The following is a 7,500-nucleotide window of genomic DNA, read 5'->3' on the forward strand; positions in this document are numbered from 1 at the left end:
TGCGGCGGAACATTAGTGGTTTTCCTTAGTATAGAAGAGGTCTCGATTCCTAAACTCGGAAAAATTTTCAGAGTCCCAAAAATTTTCGAAGTGTCGAATAGTTTGGTTTCTCGAATTGAAAATTTTTTTCAAATTTGCGACATTACGACAAGCAGCGATTGTAAAGCCCGGTCCAAATTTTTCAAACGAGTCTTACTTCTTGTTAGTCCGCCTGGCCGATACCAAAGAATGGCCGACCGTCGACTATCGGGCGAATAGACGGGTGAAAGAAATAAAGTCGAAGCCGGTGGTTGGATAGATATCGAAGGGAAGGCGAAAGAGGCGAAAAGGAAAGCGCGAAATTTCTTTAGTAGCTTCGACGCAAAAACTTTGGTATCGACGGGGAGCTTTGGGAAATGAAACGAAGACGCAGAATGGGAAGTTGTCCGGTTCGGCGTTAGTTGTAGTTTCATTTCCACCGTAGCTGAGCTCCTTTCCGCCCGCCACTTCACATGATTTTAGTTTCGATTCCGTTCGATCGCGCTTGCACTGTCTTTGTTTTTTTTTCACTGCTTGGATCGCGGCTTTGCTCTAACCAGTTTAGCCCCATGCGATCAAAAAGTCTTAAAAAAAAAAACCGTTGAACGGAGACGAACTCGATGAGCTGTCGGTGTGTGAAATATCATTCCTTCGGTAAAACCGTTTTCGAAATTTCCGATGGTCGGTATATGTAAAAATATATCCGAACCGCGATGTGGACGGGAATTCAAACGCCCGCTTCACCGATTGGTGCGACAGCTGAGAAGCTCGTCACTCGATCCAACGACTCTTGGTCGAAAAGTTCAGAAGAGGTGCGCGCGTCAAACATTTTTTTGGTTTCGGACGTTTCGTTTCTTCGGCACGTGTGGTTTGTCTGTGGCCGTCTGTGAGAGAAATCGGACGCTTGTTCTTTGTTATTTTACCGTAACAAGACAAGACGGGAAAGATTCTTTCTTCCAAACTTACGGCATCATAACCATCAGCGTTTACCGTCAGCGACGATACGGAAGAGAAAAGAAAATGGTGCGCGTCTTTTCACTTTTTGACACCGTATCAAAAAAAATTACCGTTCAGGCGGAAATGTGTGTGTGTGTGTGTGAGCCGAGAGATAAAAAATAAAAAAGCCACCAAACAGAACGCTTTCAAATTATTTCGTGCGGCGTGCGCATATTTCACATTTTGCCGTTTGACGGAAGCTCGTTGTGTGGAACACAGAAGTGGAGATGGACGGAGTTGAAGGGGGGCGAAGACGGCCCGGTCGGACAAAGTCAAGAGATTGAAATATACGAGAGAATTGGGTGGAAGTGATGGCAAATCTATAAAATTCAAAAATCGGATGAGATGCGAGGACCGCAAAATGTGGCGTCGACTCTGACTCTCTTTTACTACGAACTTCCCTTCGACGGAAGATATCGAGAGCTGAGCTGAGCGCCCGCTGAGTATGGCCGGCGTAATTACAAACGAGTTACGGTTGGAGCTATATCGATTGTACGTATCCCGAACGTTCATCGAACAAGCCAGATCAACTCGGCGCCCGGTAAGATGTACGCTCAGTTATGGCCATGACACACGAAGGGAGAATTCAAACGGCTGTGAGTGTACGGCCCGCCCGGAGTTGTGTGTAGGCAGTGACCTCTCAAGAAAAAACGTAAAAAAATTTTTTTTGACAGTCACCGGTCTGCGACAAGTAATCAGTACGAAACTTGGGTGCAATGCAAAAAACATTTTGAGAATCCTTGCTTGACAACAACGAATCTAACACGATAAAAAAACGATCCCCATCGGTGTACCGCTTGCTTTTCTCGCGCTTCGGCGCAGAATCGCTTATTCAGCTGCCCTTGGAATATGTTCGTTTCGTGCATACTTGATCTCGGTCATTCTTCGGTGAACTCTTAAAGAATTGCGCACTTTTATAGGGGTAGTCTGGTTGCTTGTCTCGACTTGAAATGATTTGTTTTTTTCCGCCCATGACTTTCTATACGATGCCTCTATGCTGGCCTCTGACCGCGGTTGTTCCGAGTTTTCTCTTTCTCTTCGAAAGTCTTTGCGGAAAATTCTGCCTCGTGTGACCGTTGAGCGGTGAGGTGTGTGTGTGTGTGTGTGTCGTGCGGGGTGATGCGAGAGTGTGCCTCGGCGGTGGAAAAATAAAAATAAAACTCTGAGCCCACAAAAATTTAAAAGATGTATGCTTGTCAGCTTAGTAAAGCAGGCTTGACTTATGAGCATACAGCACGCCACATATGACCGTCGAAAACCGTAATACGGGAAAAAAAGTTGATGAATATATCAAGACCGGTCGAATGAATCCGATTCACTTTGGGCTCATAGACCGTTGAATGGTCTTTGACTTTGGAAATTGAAATGAAAAAAATCCAACAAACGGATCGGATCGGTGTTTCTCTTCACTGGGACTCGCTGTGACACGCCAGGCGTTGCGATCAAAAATTTTAGTTTCCGAAGAAAAAGAAAAAAAACGAAAAACGTGTTGATTTGGTGTGTGTTTGGTGATGCGTGGGCGAAATAAAAACCCGCAACTCGCCGGATGCATATCAAACAAACATACACGAAATACCTGGTTGATCCTGCCAGTAGCATATGCTTGTCTCAAAGATTAAGCCATGCATGTCTAAGTACAAGCCGCTAGACGGCGAAACCGCGAATGGCTCAATAAATCAGTTATGGTTCCTTAGATCCACTCCATCCTACTTGGATAACTGTGGTAATTCTAGAGCTAATACATGCACTCGAGCCTCGACTGCGGGCTTTCGGGCTCGCAGAAGAGGTGCTTTTATTAGATCAAAACCAGTCGGGGCCGGGCTTTCGGGCTCGCGCACCGTACCAATTTTGGTGACTCTGGATAACTTCACGCCGATCGCACGGCCTTCGCGCCGGCGACGTATCTTTCAAATGTCTGCCTTATCAACTGTCGATGGTAGGTTACGCGCCTACCATGGTTGCAACGGGTAACGGGGAATCGGGGTTCGATTCCGGAGAGGGAGCCTGAGAAACGGCTACCACATCCAAGGAAGGCAGCAGGCGCGCAAATTACCCACTCCCGGCACGGGGAGGTAGTGACGAAAAATAACGATACGGGACTCTTCCGAGGCCCCGTGATTGGAATGAGTACACTTTAAATCCTTTAACGAGGAACCATTGGAGGGCAAGTCTGGTGCCAGCAGCCGCGGTAACTCCAGCTCCAATAGCGTATATTAAAGTTGTTGCGGTTAAAAAGCTCGTAGTCGGATGTCTGTCTTCGGCCGGGCGGCGCCGCTCTGAATCAAGGGTGTTGCGTTTCACGCTCTGGGAGCCCGGGTGTCAAAGCCCGACTCTCTTCACGGTCGGACAACATCGCCGGAGTGGTGGTCGGTGCGTCGTTGTTGTATCTGCGGCCAGAGTTGGAAAGTTCTTTCGGGTTCTTTTTTAAATTTTGGTCGTAGTTGACTCGATTCGCTCCACCCAGTCAATCGTTCGGGGTGCCCTTCACCGGGTGTCTCGGGCGGCCGGCAACGTTTACTTTGAACAAATTAGAGTGCTCAAAGCAGGTGTATCCCAACGCCTGAATATCGCAGCATGGAATGATGGAATAGGACCTCGGTCCGATTTTGCTGGTCTTTTACTTTTGGACCCGAGGTAATGGTCAATAGAGACGGACGGGGGCATTCGTACTGCGGCGACAGAGGTGAAATTCTTGGACCGCCGCAAGACGAACAACAGCGAAGGCATTTGCCAAGAATGTTTTCCTTGATCAAGAACGAAAGTTAGAGGTTCGAAGGCGATCAGATACCGCCCTAGTTCTAACCATAAACGATGCCAACCAGCAATCCGTCGGAGTTACTCCAATGACTCGACGGGCAGCTTCCGGGAAACCAAAGTCTTTGGGTTCCGGGGGAAGTATGGTTGCAAAGCTGAAACTTAAAGGAATTGACGGAAGGGCACCACCAGGAGTGGAGCCTGCGGCTTAATTTGACTCAACACGGGAAACCTCACCAGGCCCGGACACTGGAAGGATTGACAGATTGAGAGCTCTTTCTTGATTCGGTGGGTGGTGGTGCATGGCCGTTCTTAGTTGGTGGAGCGATTTGTCTGGTTAATTCCGATAACGAACGAGACTCTAGCCTGCTAAATAGGTGACGGGTTTTATCAATTGAAACCGAAGGGAGTACGGAGGCGTCGGGATCAGGTGGCGGCGATTCGGGTCTCGGTGGGACTGGTTCCTTTAGTGAGGCAATCTCTCGGCTTGGTTTCGTTGTGCTTTGTTCGTCGGGTGTACGGCCTTCACGGGTTGGTTGCCTGGCGGATGAGGTATGGCGGGGCTTTGTCGGGAATGTCTCGCGGGGGCTGGCTCTATTGTTATTCGGTCGTCGTCATCCCCGGCGATACCTTCTGCTCTCGCGTCCGTCACGCAGTCTTCTTAGAGGGACAAGCGGCGTCCAGCCGCGTGACAGTGAGCAATAACAGGTCTGTGATGCCCTTAGATGTCCTGGGCCGCACGCGCGCTACACTGAAGGAATCAGCGTGTTTCACTCTCCCTGTCCGAAAGGACCGGGTAACCGCTGAACCTCCTTCGTGGTTGGGATTGGGGACTGCAATGATCCCCATGAACCAGGAATCCCTAGTAGGCGCGGGTCACTAGCCCGCGTCGATTACGTCCCTGCCCTTTGTACACACCGCCCGTCGCTACTACCGATTGAATGATTTAGTGAGGCCTTCGGACGGGCTTGTCGGGGTGCCGTCGAGTGGGGAGCAATCTCTGCCCGTGCGGTGCCTACCAACGGCGAGACTGAAAGATGGTCGAACTTGATCCTTTAGAGGAAGTAAAAGTCGTAACAAGGTTTCCGTAGGTGAACCTGCGGAAGGATCATAAACGAACAAGACAAATGTTTTGCGCATATGGCTTTGGTTGAGCACGAAACAACTAAAAGTTGCAAAACAAAAAAAACCCCATCAAAAGTCTTTCGGCGTAAGACATCGTATGAACTATGTGTGGGTTGACGGAAGAAAATCATTTATTTTGAACGGGTATCAGGCGCTCTGATGCGCGGTGGTTTAAAGCGGATTCGCCTTTTCAAATTGATTTTTCTTTCCTCTCGGCTCAAAAAAAAACACAAAGTCTTTCGATTTGGTCTATGGCCGTGAGCAAATTCTTCCTGCTTCGATGGTGAATGTCTCTATAGATTCATTCGACCTTTAGCGGCGCTCACAGTGTTGACGTTAGTAGAGTGAAGAATACGATAGCCCGCCTGGGCCGCGAGTACCGAAGGAACAATAAAGGAGATTTTATAAAGTCTTAGTCCCTAAATCAAACACTTTGAAAAATAAAAACTCGGTGGATGGAGAGTCGGAAAAAAAAAAAAAAAACATCAAGATTTTGAACGGGTATCAGGCGCTCTGATGCGCGGTGGTTTAAAGCGGATACGCCCAATCGAAATTGTTTTTTTTTTGTTTCTCTCTTCGTCTTCGGGATTTTTTGATTCTCGGTGGGGGACGAAAGTGTGAGACTTTACTCTGGACGTTCTTTTCGGGCGTAGATACTCGTGGTTGCGTGCGTGTGCGTCGTATAGACTAACACTCCAAAGCCCGACACTATGCCGTTGAAAACCGAATGTTTTTTAAGCTTGCCCTTCGCCCTCTCGATGAAGTAGGAAGAATTCAAAATCACAATAACACACTAAACCCAAATTCTAGTACGAGTGTTTATCGGAACATTTTCTTTCTGGCTTTCTTTCTCCGCCCTCGCATTCATTTGCTTGGGCGGGTTGGAGAAAAAGAGAGAAGAAAACGAATATGTCGTTTTATATACGACCCTGAACGGTGGATCACTAGGCTCGTGGATCGATGAAGAGCGCAGCAAAGTGCGCTAATCCATGCGAACTGCAGAACACATGGAGCATCGAAATCTTGAACGTAAATGGCGGCCCAGCTTCTCGCTCGGGCCACATCTGACTGAGGGTCGGTCGAATGATGAACGAACAGAGATTTTTTCAGTCTTGGTTTTGCATGTTGGGTCGCGGCGAGATTTATTTTTCACCCGGCCTGACCGCATAAAAGCTCCCGAATCTCTAACGTCTGGGTGCCGCGCGACTTAAGTGTCCGCGATGCCTCAAATACAAAAAAGGGGGAAAAATAAAAGAAGGTTCGCCCTGTTTTGTTTTTTTCCTCTCTATTCAAAAGAAACCTTTTTCGATGGCAAAACAGATGGGAAATTTTTGAGCCAACTCAAAAAAAAATTTTAGAAATAAACACATCTTCTCGAACAAGGTGTCGGCTGCGTGTGCGCGATATACCGCTTCAACGCGAGTTTAGTTGTGTGTGTGCGCCGGGCGTGTCGAAGTGTCGACCACCGCGAATTATCACTCACTCTAACCGCTCGTTATGCAAGCTTGGTTCGCGCACGACGCGTTGTTTCAATACAAAAAGCCGCAGGACGCCCTGTCACTTTTCGTAAATTAATTTTTGCGAATAACGAGAGACTCGCTTTATTTCGAAAAAAAAAAATTTGAACCGGCAATTATTCAATCTTTCCCGGCTTTAAAACGCCAAAGTCTGCCGAGCTAGATAAAGTGTTGTCTCCTTTTGAAAACAAACAATTCATTCTGACCTCAGTTTAGATGAGACTACCCGCTGAACTTAAGCATATCAGTAAGCGGAGGAAAAGAAACTAACAAGGATTCCCTTAGTAGCGGCGAGCGAACAGGGATGAGCCCAGCACCGAACCTCGCGCCCGGTTGAGCGGGTGCCGAGGAATGTGGTGTTCGGGAGGATCGTGCGCGTCTGTCCGGTATCTATCGTCCAAGTCTCCATGAACGGGGCGAGCAACCCACAGAGGGTGTCAGGCCCGTAGATAAGACGAGCCGAGACCGTGCATCGGATCCCTTCCCAAGAGTCGGGTTGCTTGAGCGTGCAGCCCTAAGCGGGAGGTAAACTCCTTCTAAGGCTAAATATCGCCACGAGACCGATAGCGAACAAGTACCGCGAGGGAAAGTTGAAAAGAACTTTGAAGAGAGAGTTCAAGAGTGCGTGAAACCGTTCAGGGGGTTAAACGGGTGGGCCCTCGAAGGTCGAACAAGTCCCCGCTCCCGGCACTTGGTTGTATGCCCTTAACGCTGCATGGAGACTGCCTGAATTGGCGGCTCTCTTGCATAAGTCGTTCTGCGATCGCAATAGCCACGCCAAGGTCCGCAAGTGGGGGGCCTAGTAGGACTCCGCGACCGACTGGGTGTCTGTTACACGGGGCGTCCGTTAGCGAGTTTCGTGGTTACCTTCGCGGGTGCCGCGATGACGAGCGCGGCGTTTCCCAACAGTACTGCCCGGTCGTGACCTGTCTCCTCCCGGGAGGTGTCGTAGCTTTTTTTTGTAAAAGAGAAAAAGTTGCGGTGCTCAACCTGTGGAGGCCCAGAGCGGAGAGTAGAAGTCGGGTCCCACCCGACCCGTCTTGAAACACGGACCAAGGAGTCTAACATGTGCGCAAGTCGTCGAGAAATT

General features: G+C 48.8%; 3 non-coding genes across 3 annotated transcripts in view; all 3 read left to right on the plus strand.

Moving 5' to 3' along the window:
- The first annotated feature begins 2,587 nt into the window (after positions 1-2,587).
- LOC124319013 lies at positions 2,588-4,882 on the plus strand. The gene has a single exon (XR_006912707.1). It is a non-coding gene; the product is annotated as a small subunit ribosomal RNA (ribosomal RNA).
- A 936-nt stretch (positions 4,883-5,818) lies between these two features.
- On the plus strand, positions 5,819-5,971 carry LOC124319010. The gene has a single exon (XR_006912703.1). It is a non-coding gene; the product is annotated as a 5.8S ribosomal RNA (ribosomal RNA).
- Positions 5,972-6,612: 641 nt separating this feature from the next.
- Positions 6,613-7,500, plus strand: part of LOC124319006 — a 4,575-nt gene continuing 3,687 nt past the window's right edge. The window contains exon 1 of the ribosomal RNA XR_006912698.1: positions 6,613-7,500. This exon is cut by the window's right edge and continues 3,687 nt beyond it. This is a non-coding gene — a ribosomal RNA (large subunit ribosomal RNA).

The sequence above is a fragment of the Daphnia pulicaria genome, unplaced genomic scaffold (genome assembly GCF_021234035.1).
Source record: "Daphnia pulicaria isolate SC F1-1A unplaced genomic scaffold, SC_F0-13Bv2 h1tg000109l, whole genome shotgun sequence".
NCBI classification, from domain to species: Eukaryota; Metazoa; Arthropoda; class Branchiopoda; order Diplostraca; family Daphniidae; genus Daphnia; species Daphnia pulicaria.